A 16016-nucleotide genomic window follows, 5' to 3' on the forward strand; every position below is an offset into this window, starting at 1 on the left:
ACAGAGAGAGAGAGAGACAGAGACAGAGAGGGAGGTGGTGAGGGAGCAAGAGAGAGAGACAGAGAGAGAGAGAGGGACAGAGAGAGACAGAGAGAGAGAGAGAGACAGAGAGAGAGAGAGAGATACCCACTGATAATAAACATCCAAAAACGAGCACTAAACTTCCTAAATCACCTCAAATCTAGCTCCCCAGACACCCTTCATTTCAAAGCCTTTCAGACCCAAGAGCTAAACCCAGAAAAGAGTCCCCTGAGTCAGCTGCTACTGAAACTAAGTACTCAGCCGGACCCTGACCAGCCCCAGACCAACACAGCCGTCCAAACACCAATCCGAGTGAACCAAATCATTAAAAAATGCAAAGAAACCTACCTGGAACATTGGAACAAAATAACCGAAAGCCAAAGCAGATTAGAATGTTACCGGGCCCTAAAAAGAGAATATAAACTGGCAGACTACCTCACGACCATCAGAGACACAAAACAGAGACAGACCCTCACCAGGTACAGACTAAGCGACCACCAACTGGAAATTGAAAAAGGCAGATACAAGAAATCCTGGCAGCCAAGAGAGAATAGAATATGCGATCAATGTCTGGCTGGCGAGGTTGAAACAGAAATGCATTTCCTCCTAAAATGCGAAAAATTCAACACATCAAGAAACATATTATTCAACAAGCTAAGCCAAACAACCCCAGATTTCAAGGAATTGGATGATCTGTCAAAATTGAGATTAGTCCTAGGAGAAGGAGACAGACCATACCTTGGGGCCAAATATGTAACAACATGTCACAACCTGAGGACTGTTTAAAATTAAGACTGTTTAAAATTAATATTGAACGTACCAAATGAAGTACAAAGACTGTTTAAAATTAATATTGTTTAAAAGTAATATTGTATGTACCCAACAAATGTCAAATCGATTGACACCTACAGAATGTTAGAAAACTGTACCTTTTTGCAATGTAAGCTTTGGCAATATGGTTCTCTGTAAACTTTCATGCCAATAAAGCATTTGAATTGAATTGAATTGAATTGAGAGAGAGAGACAGAGAGAGAGAGAGAGAGAGAGACAGAGAGAGGGAGAGAGGTGGTGAGGGAGCGAGAGAAAGAGACAGAGAGAGAGAGAGAGGGACAGAGAGAGACAGAGAGAGAGAGAGACAGAGAGAGAGCAACACCAAATATGCAAAAAACTGGAAAAGCTAGAAATGGCCATAAAAGATAACCAAAACCCGCTAGACTCCATAATAACAGAAAAAGAACTTTTTGAAAAACTCAAGTACCTGCGACCAGGAAAAGCTTGCGGGGCAGACGGCATACTAAGCGAGATGATTAAACACACAGACGATAAAATGAAACTGGCTATCCTAAAACTCTTCAACTTGGTTCTGAGTGTCGGTTACTTCCCTGATATCTGGAACAAAGGACTCATAACGCCCATATACAAAAGTGGGGACAAAGTCGACCCAAATAACTATCGAGGCATCTGTGTAAACAGTAACCTGGGGAAGGTATTCTGTAGCATCATAAACAAAAGACTTATAAACTTCCTTGAGGAGCACAATGTCTTGAGTAAAAGCCAAATTGGATTCCTGCCAAACTATAGAACATCAGATCATATCTTCACCCTACAGACCCTAATTGACAAACACGTTCATCAAAACAAAAGCAAAATCTACGCATGCTTTATAGATTTCCAGAAGGCTTTCGACTCCATCTGGCATGACGGTTTATTCCTGAAAGTTATCGAAAGCGGGGTAGGGGGAAAAACATATGATGTAATTAAATCAATGTATACAAACAACAAATGTGCAGTTAAAATTGGAGACAAACAAACAAAATACTTCCCACAGGGGTGGGGGGTGATGCAGGGCTCGCCAATCTCACCGACACTCTTTAATATTTACATAAATGAATTGGCAAAACTACTTCAACAATCTACAGCACCCGGCCTCACCCTATATGAATCCAAGGTTAAATTCCTCCTCTATGCAGACGACCTGGTTCTGCTGTCACCAACTAAGGAGGGTCTACAGCAGAACCTGGATCTGCTGGAGTCGTACTGCCAGACTTGGGCCCTGACAATAAACCCCCAAAAAACCAAAGTCCTTGTGTTCCAGCAAAGATCCAGACATCAGGGACCCAAAATAAATTTCACACTAGGAACAACCAAAATTGAACAAACCACTAACTACACATACTTGGGCTTAAAAATCAGTTCTACGGGAAATTTCAAACTGGCTGTGAATGAACTGAAAGAGAAAGCAAGAAGGGCTTTCTATGCCATTAAAAAATCAATCCAAATAGAAATCCCAATTAGCATTTGGCTCAAAATTTTCAAATCAGTAATTGAACCAATTGCACTCTATGGCAGTGAGGTGTGGGGACCGCTAACACAACAAGATTTTGCAAAATGGGACAAACACCCAATTGAGATCCTACATGCAGAATTCTGTAAAAGTATCCTCCGGACTCAAAGGAAAACCGTAAACAATGCATGCAGGGCAGAACTAGGCCAATATCCATTAATAATCACTATCCAAAAAAGAGCCACCAAATTTTGGAAACACCTAGAAATGAGCAACCCCCAATGCTATCATTACGAAGCCCTGAAATGCCAAGAGAGGACCATAAAGAAGAATACCCTCAGTCAACTAGTCCTGGGACTCAGTGAAGTAACTACTAACACTACTAACAATAACCAGCCCCAGGACAGTGACAGCGTAACACAAAGAATTCGACCCAACACAATCGTCGCTAAGCAAAAGGAAAAATATCTGTCATATTGGGCAGAAACAACAAAAACCCAAAGCAAACTCAATTGCTACTTGGCCCTAAACAGACAATACAACATGGCTGATTACCTGACCATGGTAAAGGATAGCAAACTGAGAAAAACTTTGACAATGTACAGACTTAGTGAACATAACCTGGCGATCGAAAAAGGTAGACACAGACAGACCCGGCGACCAAGAGAGGACAGGATATGCTCTCACTGCAGTCAGGGAGTGGTGGAGACAGAGATGCACTTCCTCACAGTTTGTAGAAAATATCAGGGCATAAGGGAGAATTTCTACCCAAAATTCACAAAAATATGCCCGGAATTCAGAAATTTGAATGACGACCAAAAACTCCCATACCTACTAGGGGAAGAGAGACATTGCATAACACTAGCGGCACACTATGTTACAGCTTGCCATAAACAGAGGGACAACCAGTAAATATAAGAAAAGAGTATATATAAATTATATGAAAGTATATTTATACACTCAGGGATATATCTGTTTATACACTGTATGGATAGATCTGTATTTTTGTGAACAAACATGAATGTTTTCCGATGCTTTGGCAACATAAGATGTAACTTGTCATGCCAATAAAGCGATTTGAATTGAATTGAATTGAATTGAGAGAGAGACAGAGAGAGAGAGAGAGAGAGAGAGGGAAAAAATAAACATCTGCATTTCTATACCACCTTTCACGACCCCAGGATGTCCCAAAGCGCTTCACAGCCAATGAAGGACTTTGTGAAGAGCGGTCACTGTTGTAATGTAGGAAACGCGGCAGCCAATTTGCGCACAGCAAGCTCCCACAGACAACAATGAGGTAAAGACCAGATCATCTGCTTTCAGTGATGTTGGTTGAGGGATAAATATTGGCCCCAGGACACCAGGGAGAACTACCCCCTGCTCTTCTTCCAATAGTGGCCTTGGGATCTTTTACGTCCACCTGAGAGAGCAGACGGGGCCTCGGTTTAACGTCTCATCCAAAAGATGGCACCTCCGACAGTGCAGCGCTCCCTCAGTACTGGCACCGGGGAGTGTGGGCCTGGATTATGGGGCTCCAGTCCTAGAGTATATACATCTACCTCCGACAGTGCAGCGCTCCCTCAGTACTGGCACCGGGGAGTGTGGGCCTGGATTATGGGGCTCGAGTCCTAGAGTATATACATCTACCTCCGACAGTGCAGCGCTCCCTCAGTACTGGCACCGGGGAGTGTGGGCCTGGATTATGGGGCTCGAGTCCTGGAGTATATACATCTACCTCCGACAGTGCAGCACTCCCTCAGTACTGGCACCGGGGAGTGTGGGCCTGGATTATGGGGCTCGAGTCCTAGAGTATATACATCTACCTCTGACAGTGCAGCGCTCCCTCAGTACTGGCACCAGGGAGTGTGGGACTGGATTATGGGACTCGAGTCCTAGAGTATATCCATCTACCTCCGACAGTGCAGCGCTCCCTCAGTACTGGCACCGGGGAGTGTGGGCCTGGATTATGGGGCTCCAGTCCTAGAGTATATACATCTACCTCTGACAGTGCAGCGCTCCCTCAGTACTGGCACCGGGGAGTGTGGGCCTGGATTATGGGGCTCGAGTCCTGGACTGTGATGAAATATGCCATTCATCAGGCACGCTGTATTCTCTGTGTTTGACTGTGCCTGTGACTGTGACAAGCAGGGGAGTTAAGTTTCAGTTCCATTTCCTTACCTGTATTGTATTGTGTGTAGGGCTCCGCCCATACCTGGCCCCTACTTAAGCAGGCCCCAGCGTATCTCACAGGCAGCACAGCAGATCTCTGGATGAGAGACACTTCTCCACTGTGTATTACTTTCTGAGTTAATAAAAGCCTTGCTTTGCTCCGTTAACGTTGGGTCTCGGATTCATTGAGGCACATCAATTTTATTAACTCACTTTTCAACGCAATGGATCGACTCTTGAAACCCGAACGTTTGGATTGGGACCCGCATGCTTCGGACGCATCGGCACGATTCGGACACTGGTTTAAGTGTATGGAATTCTTCCTGGACAATTCCGCAGCCATCACAGACGCTACGGACGCTGAAAGTATGAAACTCGGAATCCTGCGGAACTGGGTAAGCCACCGGGTTTACCCCCTCATCCAAGACGCCGACACGTACCCGGCCGCCTGCGACATCCTAAAGGCGCATTACCAGCAGCCTACGAACGAGGTGTACGCTAGGCATCTGCTCGCTACTCGCACACAGCGACCTGGGGAATCGCTGGATGAGTTCCTAGTCACCCTGAAAACGCTTGGCAAAGACTGCAAGTGCCAAGATGTAAAAGCCGCAGTGTACACTGACGAGCTTGTTCGTGATGCCTTTATCACAGGCCTCAGCTCCACTTACATCCGGCAGAGACTACTGGAAAAAACGGGATTGGACCTGAAACAGGCTGTGGACACAGCGCGATCCCTGGATGTGGCCCAGAGAAACTCGGACGCCTACTCTTCAGTCCGCGCCGCCCACGCCGCCACGTGTGCACCAAGGGCGCCGCCATCTTGGAAGGCATCTTCCCCGCCCGGCAGCCCGACACCGTCGGGGCCCCGCTCTCCCCCCAGAAGCCCTACGACAGCCGCGACGCGTCGGGGCCCCAACTGCTACTTCTGCGGGCAGCCGAAGCACACCAGAAACCTGTGCCCGGCGAAAGGCACCACCTGCTTTAAGTGCGGTAAGAAGGGGCACTTCGGGAAGGTGTGCAGAGGGAACCCCGCTGGAAAACCCGCCACCGCCGCATGTGCGCCGTGGGAGCGGCCATCTTGGACGCCATCTTGCCCGACCTCGTGGGGTCCACCATCTTGTGAGCAGACAGCGTGGACGCCATCTTGTCTCGATCAGGGCCCTACAGTGGCATCGGTCACAGTGGACCAGACCAGATCGCACCCGCTATCCAAATCAATGGTGGACATCGAGGTAAACGGGTGCGGGGTTAAATGTTTAATTGACAGTGGAAGCACGGAGAGTTTTATTCACCCTGGACTAGTACAACAACTCTCTCTAACGGTGGTCCCTGCTCGGGGCACCATCTCTATGGCTGATAAAACCCAGACATCGACCATTATGGGTTACTGCGCGGTACAATTGTCCGTTAACGGAACTGTATACGATAATTTTAAATTACTAATCATGAAGAGTCTATGTGCGAGCACGATCTTGGGCCTGGACTTCCAGTGCCACCACCAAAGCATCACACTCAATTACGGTGGGTCCCAGCCGCCCCTCACAGTGTGCGGTCTGGCTACCCTGAAGGTAAAGCCGCCTTCGCTATTCGTGAACCTTACTCCCAACTGCCGGCCAATAGCGACCAAAAGCAGGAGGTACAGCTGGGAGGACAGGCGGTTTATCGCGACCGAGGTAGACAGGCTCCTGAAAGAGCGCATTATTGAACGCAGCAACAGCCCGTGGCGCGCCCAAGTGGTGGTGGTGAGGGGTAGCGAGAAGAAACGGATGGTGATCGACTATAGCCAAACGATCAACATGTACACCCAACTAGACGCCTACCCGCTACCCCGCATATCAGAAATGGTGAACCAAATTGCCCAATACCGGGTGTTCTCCACCATCGATCTCAAGTCAGCGTACCACCAGCTCCCTATCAGACCAGAGGACCGCCCGTACACCGCCTTCGAGGCGAACGGACGCCTCTACCAATTCCTCAGTGTCCCCTTTGGGGTGACGAATGGGGTCTCGGTCTTCCAGAGGGAGATGGACCGCATGGTCGATGACCACCACTTGCAGGCAACCTTCCCCTACCTCGACAACGTCACCATCTGCTGTCACAACCAGCAGGATCACGACTCGAACCTCGAGAGGTTCCTGAAAACCGCACAAAAACTCAACCTCACTTACAACGAGGACAAGTGCGTTTTCAACACCACGCGCCTCTGCATACTAGGCAGCGTGGTGGAGAATGGGGAAATCGGACCAGACCCCGACCGATTGCGCCCCCTATGGGAGCTGCCCCTGCCCAACACTCCCAAAGCCCTGAAAAGGTGCCTGGGGTTATTTTCTTATTATGCCCAATGGGTCCCCAACTACTCCGACAAAGCCCGCCCCCTCTTGAAAGCATCCTCTTTTCCGCTCTCTGCTGAGGCCCACGCCGCCTTCAAAAGCATTAAGCGGGATATTGAGCGGGCCACGCTACAGGCAGTGGACGAGAACACTCCCTTTCAAGTGGAAAGTGATGCGTCTGACTTTGCCTTGGCGGCCACCCTCAACCAGGCGGGGCGGCCCGTAGCTTTCTTCTCGAGGACCCTCCAAGGGCCCGAGATCAGACACTCCTCCGTGGAAAAGGAGGCCCAAGCCATCGTGGAGGCAGTGCGCCACTGGCGCCACTACCTAGCCGGCAAACGCTTCACCCTACTTACCGACCAGCGGTCGGTAGCGTTTATGTTTAATAATAAACAGAAGGGGAAGACTAAAAATGATAAGATTCTCAGGTGGCGGATCGAGCTCTCCACCTTCGAGTATGACATCATTTACTGGCCAGGGGCCCTTAACGAATCCCCCGACGCCCTCTCACGAGGGATGTGTGCCAGCGCCACCGGGGATCGGCTACAGACCCTTCACAACGACCTCTGCCACCCAGGGGTCACACGGCTGTTCCACTTCATAAAGTCCGGCAATTTACCCTACTCGATTGAGGAAGTTTGGTCTCTGACCAGGAACTGCCGCACTTGCGCTGAGTGCAAGCCTCGGTTCTACCGCCCAGATAGAGCCCACTTAATCAAAGCTACACGGCCCTTTGAGCGGCTCAGCTTAGATTTCAAGGGCCCCCTCCCGTCAGTCGACCGCAATGTTTACTTCCTGAACATTGTGGACGAATACTCCCATTTCCCATTCGCCTTCCCCTGCCCAGACATGACCAGCGCCACGGTCATTAAATGCCTCAACAGCCTGTTCTGCTTGTTCGGTATGCCGAGCTACATCCATACGGATAGGGGGGCGTCCTTCATGAGTGAAGAGCTACGCCAGTACATGCTGTCCAGGGGGATCGCCACGAGCTGTACCACCAGCTACAACCCCCAGGGTAACGGTCAGGTGGAGCGAGAGAACGGGACAGTATGGAAAGCAGTCACTCTAGCTCTAAGGACCAAGGGCCTCCCTACCTCCCGCTGGCAGGAAGTCTTCCCAGATGTGCTCCATTCGATACGGTCGCTATTGTGTACTGCCACTAATGCCACGCCTCATGAACGAATGTTTGTCTTTCCCCGGAAATCCACCTCAGGCGTATCCATGCCGTCATGGCTCTCCACCCCAGGTCCGGTATTTGTACGAAGGCATGTGAGGGGCCACAAGACGGACCCTCTCGTGGAGTCAGTGCACCTACTCCACGCCAACCCCCAATACGCGTATGTCCGGCACGCCGACGGAAGGGAGGACACCGTGTCCATAAAAGACGTCGCCCCAGCCGGTAACGACAACAACCACGACAACAACAGCAACAACGATCACAGCAACTCTTACCCACCCACTATTCTTTCATCACCCCCGGAAGAACATAGACCAACGGTGCCCCCACCAACTACCCCTTCAACAACCCTGGCGGCGCCCCCGGCAGAGACCCAGGAGGCCACCGGGGACACCCAGCCGACACCCGCGGCACCACAACAGCTACGTCAGTCACAGAGGACTACCAAACCCCCGAACAGATTAAATCTATAGAAGGGGTGAATGTGATGAAATATGCCATTCATCAGGCACGCTGTATTCTCTGTGTTTGATTGTGCCTGTGACTGTGACAAGCAGGGGAGTTTAGTTTCAGTTCCATTTCCTTACCTGTATTGTATTGTGTGTAGGGCTCCGCCCATACCTGGCCCCTACTTAAGCAGGCCCCAGCGTGTCTCACAGGCAGTACAGCAGATCTCTGGATGAGAGACACTTCTCCACTGTGTATTACTTTCTGAGTTAATAAAAGCCTTGCTTTGCTCCGTTAACGTTGGGTCTCGGATTCATTGAGGCACATCATGGAGTATATACATCTACCTCCGACAGTGCAGCACTCCCTCAGTACTGGCACCGGGGAGTGTGGGCCTGGATTATGGGGCTCGAGTCCTAGAGTATCTACATCTACCTCCGACAGTGCAGCGCTCCCTCAGCACTGGCACCGGGGAGTGGGCCTCTGTGGTAAACCACTGTTATACCTGTCTGTATGTGTATGTGTATTCCACTAGGTACAGGTCTGGACATGCCTCGGCTGACTCCTCCCACTATTCCAGGTATATAAGTGACTACCTCCCAGTCCCTTAGTATTCTGGACGGGTCGACCACTCGAGACTAGACCTTCATTCTTTAGTTAATAAAAGCCTGGTTGTTACTCGCTTAACCTCAGTCTTTTGAGTAATTGACGGCGCATCAATTTTATTAACTAAATTTTTTATAATGGAGAAGATCCTCACACCAGCATGCCTGGACCTGGACAGTCGGGAAGCGGACGCTTCCACCAAGTTTGCTCACTGGCTCATGTGCTTCGAGGCATTCCTGACTGCCTCCACTGCGGTCGTAACGGATGCGAACAAACTGTCTGTCCTGATCTCCAAGGTGAACCACCGAGTGTACTCAGTCACCCGGGACGCGACCTCGTACACAGCCGCCCTCCAGCTCCTCAAGACCCAGTACACGCGCCCTGTGAACGAAGTTTACGCCAGGCACCTCCTGGGGAGTCGCAAGCAACAACCTGGGGAATCGACTGAGGAATACCTCCAAGCACTGTCCGTGCTTGGCCGGGCCTGTGGGTGTAAGGCGGTAACGCCCACTAAGTACACGGAGGAACTGATCCGGGATGCCTTCGTAGCGGGCCACAGGTCCAACTACACCCGACAGCGACTGCTGGAGCAGAGTGACCTCACCCTCGACAAAGCCTCCGAAATCGCACTAACGCTGGACGCAGCCTACCGGGGCATGGATGCCTACTCCTCTGCACCGTGGACGCCGCGGGGAACGACAACCTGGGACACGGTAGGACAACCCCATAGCACCGTGCCACCCCAGCCACAGCCCAACAACGGCCCAACCACCGCAGCAGTGTCCCAAAGCCAGACAGCAGTATCCCAAGGCCAGAAATGCTACTTCTGTGGCCAGGCCAAACACCCCAGAGCGCGCTGCCCGGCGAAGAATGCGACCTGCTCGGGCTGCGGGAAAAAGGAACACTATGCTAGCGTCTGCAAGGCCAAAGCCACCCCGAACACCAGCAGCGCCGCGTGTGGGCCGTGCGAGCCGCCATCTTGGGCCCCCAACAGTGCCGCATGTGGGCCGTGCGGGCTGCCATCTTGGGCCTCCCCAGCCATGTGCGAACCACCGCAGCAGCAGCCATCTTGGACGACTCCAGCCACATGGGAATCATGGACGCCGCCATCTTGGACACCAGCCGGGACGCAGCAGGCCGCCAACCCCCCCCCATCTGATACCCACAGCGACACACCGACCCCTACGCTGGCCTCTGTTACGCTGGACCAAACGAGACCGCACCAACTAGCTCGGTCCAAAATGGACGTTAAGGTAAACGGCCATGCAATAAACTGCCTTTTTGACTCCGGGAGCACAGAGAGCTTCATCCACCCCGACACGGTGCGGCGTTGCTCTCTCCCAGTCCTGCCTGCGCACCAGCGGATTTCTATGGCCGCCGAGTCCCAGTCAGCGGACATTGGCGGCTACTGCGTGGTGACACTAGTAGTAGACGGGACTGTGTTCAATAATTTTAAACTCCTGGTCCTGCCCCAACTTTGCGCTGCCGTTCTACTGGGGTTGGATTTCCAGTGCCACCTCAAAAGCGTTACGATGGCGTACGGTGGCCCCCTCCCCCCACTCACAGTCCGCAGCCAGCAGCCTCCAAATTGCCCGCCGCGCACCAGATGCAACCTCTCCACACTCAGAGTCCCACCCCCCCCCACTGTTTGCTAACCTCACCCCCGACTGTAAGCCCATCGCCACAAAGAGCAGGCGATACAGTGCCGGGGACAGGGTTTTCATCAAAACCGAAGTGGAGCGGTTCCTGAAGGAGGGGATTATTGAGGGCAGCTCCAGCCCCTGGCGAGCCCAGGTTGTGGTCGTTAAGACCGGCGAGAAACAACGCCTGGTCATCGACTACAGCCAAACAATAAACTGCTACACCCTGCTGGACGCCTACCCACTCCCCCGCATAGCTGACATGGTCAACCAGATCGCGCAGTACCGCGTCTTTTCGACCATTGACCTGAAATCAGCGTACCACCAGCTCCCCATCCGCCCCGAAGACCGCCAGTATACTGCTTTTGAGGCAAACAGCCGCCTCTATCACTTCCTTAGGGTTCCCTTTGGCGTTACCAACGGGGTCTCCGTCTTCCAAAGGGAGATGGACCGGATGGTCGATCAAAACGCGCTGCAGGCCACTTTCCCTTACCTAGATAATGTGACCATCTGCGGCCATGACTTGCAGGACCATGACGCAAACCTCGAGAAATTCCTCCGCACAGCCCAACTCCTGAACCTGACATATAACAAGGAGAAGTGCATATTCCGCACAGACCGCCTCGCCATGCTTGGCTGTGTTGTGGAACACGGGGTCATCGGTCCTGACCCGGACCGGATGCGTCCCCTTATGGAACTCCCACTGCCCCACTGCCTAAAAGCTCTGAAGAGGTGCCTAGGGTTTTTTTTCCTACTACGCCCAGTGGGTCCCCTACTATGCAGACAAAGCCCGTACGCTGATCAAATCCACCTCTTTTCCCCTGATGGCAGAGGCCCGCTCGGCCTTCCACCGTATCAAGGAGGACATTGCCAAAGCCACCATGCACGCAGTGGACGAATCCATCCCCTTCCAGGTGGAAAGTGATGCATCCGACTTCGCTCTGGCCGCCACCCTTAATCAGGCGGGGAGACCTGTGACATTCTTCTCACGAACCCTCCAGGGCCCGGAGACCAGACACTCCGCGGTCGAGAAGGAGGCCCACGCTATTGTGGAGGCTGTGCGTCATTGGAGGCACTACCTGGCCGGAAAACGATTTACCCTGCTCACTGACCAGCGTTCAGTTGCTTTTATGTTCAACAACAAGCAGAGGGGCAAAATCAAAAATGACAAGATCTTGAGGTGGAGAATCGAACTTTCCACCTACAATTACGAGATCTTGTACCGGCCTGGGAAGCTCAATGAACCCCCAGATGCCCTATCGCGTGGCACCTGCGCCAGCGCGCAGATCGATAGGCTGAGGGCCCTCCACAATGACCTCTGCCACTCGGGGGTCACCAGGTTCTTCCACTTCATCAAGGCCCGCAACCTGCCTTACTCCATTGAGGAGGTCAGGACCATGACCAAGAACTGCCAAGTCTGCGCCGAGTGCAAACCGCACTTTTATAGACCAGACAGAGCCCACCTGATAAAAGCCACTCGCCCTTTCGAACGCCTGAGCGTCGATTTAAAGGGCCTTTCCCCTCCTCCGACCGCAATGTGTACTTCCTCAACATCATTGACGAGTACTCCCGTTTCCCGTTCGCTATCCCCTGCCCGGACATGACCAGTACCACGGTCATTAAATGTCTGAACAGCCTCTTCACCCTGTTCGGTTTCCCCAGCTATATCCATAGCGACCGGGGCTCATCGTTTATGAGCGATGAACTCCGCCAGTACCTGCTCGCTAGGGGTATAGCCACAAGCAGGACCACCAGTTACAACCCCCGGGGGAACGGACAAGTGGAAAGAGAGAATGCAACAGTTTGGAAGGCCGCCCTACTAGCCTTAAAGTCTAGGGGCCTTCCGACCTCCCGCTGGCAGGAGGTGCTCCCCGATGCGCTCCACTCGATTCGGTCACTGCTCTGCACTGCCACCAATGCCACCCCTCACGAGAAAATGTTTGTCTTCCCAAGGAAGTCCACATCGGGGACAGCGTTACCGCCATGGCTGACGTCCCCAGGGCCGGTACTACTGAGAAGACACGTGAGGACCAATAAAACGGACCCCCTGGTCGAGAGGGTCGACCTCCTCCATGCCAACCCCCAGTACGCTTACATTGCGTACCCGGACGGGCGGGAGGACACAGTCTCCATACGAGACCTCGCACCCTCGGGGACCGCTGTAACCCACTACCCATTACCACCCCCCCCACGACACCCTCGGGGACCGCTGTAACCCACTACCCATTACCACCACCCCCCACGACCCGATATCCAACCCCAGCAGCCGGCTCGCCTTGGACCGTCACCCACGAGGACTACACTCCAGTGCCCCAGCCTACACGGGACGCGACGCCGGAAGCTCCGCCACCCCTGCCGTCGCCACGTCGATCACAGCGGCAGACAAGACCTCCGGAGAGACTCCAATATACGAACTTTTAAATACACTTCACCCCGCCGGACTCATTTTTAAACAAGGGGTGAATGTGGTAAACCACTGTTATACCTGTCTGTATGTGTATGTGTATTCCACTAGGTACAGGTCTGGACATGCCTCGGCTGACTCCTCCCACTATTCCAGGTATATAAGTGACTACCTCCCAGTCCCTTAGTATTCTGGACGGGTCGACCACTCGAGACTAGACCTTCATTCTTTAGTTAATAAAAGCCTGGTTGTTACTCGCTTAACCTCAGTCTTTTGAGTAATTGATGGCTCATCAATCTCGATTATGGAGCTCGAGTCCAAGAGTATCTACATCTACCTCCGACAGTGCAGCGCTCCCTCAGTACTGGCACCGGGGAGTGTGGGCCTGGATTACGGGGCTCGAGTCCTAGAATATATACATCTACCTCCGACAGTGCAGCGCTCCCTCAGTACTGGCACCGGGGAGTGTGGGCCTGGATTATGGAGCTCGAGTCCTAGAGTATATACATCTACCTCCGACACTGCAGCGCTCCCTCAGTACTGGCACCGGGGAGTGTGGGCCTGGATTATGGGGCTCGAGTCCTAGAGTATATACATCTACCTCCGACAGTGCAGCACTCCCTCAGTACTGGCACCGGGGAGTGTGGGCCTGGATTGTGGAGCTCGAGTCCTAGAGTATATACATCTACCTCCGACAGTGCAGCGGTCCCTCAGTACTGGCACCGGGGAGTGTGGGCCTGGATTATGGGGCTCGAGTCCTAGAGTATATACATCTACCTCCGACAGTGCAGCGCTCCCTCAGTACCGGCACCGGGGAGTTTGGGCCTGGATTATGGGGCTCGAGTCCCAGAGTATATACATCTACCTCCAACAGTGCAGCGCTCCCTCAGTACTGGCACCGGGGAGAGTGGGCCTGGATTATGGGGCTCGACTCCTAGAGTATCTACATCTACCTCCAACAGTGCAGCGCTCCCTCAGTACTGGCACTGGGGAGTGTGGGCCTGGATTATGGGGCTCGAGTCCTATAGTATATACATCTACTCCGACAGTGCAGCGCTCCCTCAGTACTGGCACCGGGGAGTGTGGGCCTGGATTATGGGGCTCGAGTCCTAGAGTATATACATCTACCTCCGACAGTGCAGCGCTCCCTCAGTACTGGCACCGGGGAGTGTGGGCCTGGATTATGGGGCTCGAGTCCTAGAGTATATACATCTACCTCCGACAGTGCAGCGCTCCCTCAGTACTGGCACCGGGGAGTGTGGGCCTGGATTATGGGGCTCCAGTCCTAGAGTATATACATCTACCTCCGACAGTGCAGTGCTCCCTCAGTACTGGCACCGGGGAGTGTGGGTCTGGATTATGGGGCTCCAGTCCTAGAGTATATACATCTACCTCCGACAGTGCAGCACTCCCTCAGTACTGGCACTGGGGAGTGTGGGCCTGGATTATGGGGCGCAAGTCCTAGAGTATATACATCTACCTCTGACAGTGCAGCGCTCCCTCAGTACTGGCACCGGGGAGTGTGGGCCTGGATTATGGGGCTCGAGTCCTAGAGTATATACATCTACCTCCGACAGTGCAGCGCTCCCTCAGTACTGGCACCGGGGAGTGTGGGCCTGGATTATGGAGCTCAAGTCCTAGAGTATATACATCTACCTCCGACAGTGCAGTGCTCCCTCAGTACTGGCACCGGGGAGTGTGGGCCTGGATTATGGGGCGCGAGTCCTAGAGTATATACATCTACCTCCGACAGTGCAGCGCTCCCTCAGTACTGGCACCGGGGAGTGTGGGCCTGGATTATGGAGCTCGAGTCCTAGAGTATATACATCTACCTCCGACAGTGCAGCGCTCCCTCAGTACTGGCACCGGGGAGTGTGGGCCTGGATTATGGGGCTCGAGTCCTAGAGTATAGACATCTACCTCTGACAGTGCAGCGCTCCCTCAGTACTGGCACCGGGGAGTGTGGGCCTGGAGTATGGGGCTCGAGCCCTAGAGTATATACATCTACCTCTGACAGTGCAGCGCTCCCTCAGTACTGGCACTGGGGAATGTGGGCCTGGATTATGGGGCTCGAGTCCTAGAGTATATACATCTACCTCCGACAGTGCAGCGCTCCCTCAGTACTGGCACCGGGGAGTGTGGGCCTGGATTATGGGGCTCGAGTCCTAGAGTATCTACATCTACCTCCGACAGTGCAGCACTCCCTCAGTACTGGCACCGGGGAGTGTGGGCCTGGATTATGGAGCTCGAGTCCTAGAGTATATACATCTACCTCCGACAGTGCAGCACTCCCTCAGTACTGGCACCGGGGAGTGTGGGCCTGGATTATGGGGCTCGAGTCCTAGAGTATATACATCTACCTCCGACAGTGCAGCGCTCCCTCAGTACTGGCACCGGGGAGTGTGGGCCTGGATTATGGGGCTCGAGTCCTAGAGTACATACATCTACCTCCGACAGTGCAGCGCTCCCTCAGTACTGGCACCGGGGAGTGTGGGCCTGGATTATGGGGCTCGAGTCCTAGAGTATCTACATCTACCTCCAACAGTGCAGCGCTCCCTCAATACTGGCACTGGGGAGTGTGGGCCTGGATTATGGGGCTCGAGTCCTAGAGTATATACATCTACCTCCGACAGTGCAGCGCTCCCTCAGTACTGGCACTGGGGAGTGTGGGCCTGGATTATGGGGCTCAATCCTAGAGTATTTACATCTACCTCCAACAGTGCAGCGCTCCCTCAGTACTGGCACTGGGGAGTGTGGGCCTGGATTATGGGGCTCGAGTCCTAGAGTATATACATCTACCTCCGACAGTGCAGCGCTCCCTCAGTACTGGCACCGTGGAGTGTGGGCCTGGATTATGGGGCTCGACTCCTAGAGTATATACATTTACCACCGACAGTGCAGCGCTCCCTCAGTACTGGCACCGGGGAGTTTGGGC

At 53.0% G+C, this 16016-nt stretch overlaps 1 protein-coding gene across 1 annotated transcript in view; it reads right to left on the bottom strand.

Moving 5' to 3' along the window:
- ube2s (ubiquitin-conjugating enzyme E2S) overlaps window positions 1–502 on the bottom strand; it is a 42167-nt gene extending 41665 nt beyond the window's left edge. Inside the window, exon 1 of the mRNA XM_085979558.1 lies at window positions 370–502. The gene's annotated coding sequence lies outside the window, so the exon portion shown is untranslated. The remainder of the gene's footprint in view (window positions 1–369) is intronic.
- Between the last annotated feature and the right edge of the window lie 15514 nt (window positions 503–16016).

This window comes from Somniosus microcephalus, unplaced genomic scaffold (assembly GCF_052327205.1).
Source record: "Somniosus microcephalus isolate GS21.2 unplaced genomic scaffold, FLI_Smic_1.0 unresolved_chr9, whole genome shotgun sequence".
Lineage (NCBI taxonomy): Eukaryota > Metazoa > Chordata > Chondrichthyes > Squaliformes > Somniosidae > Somniosus > Somniosus microcephalus.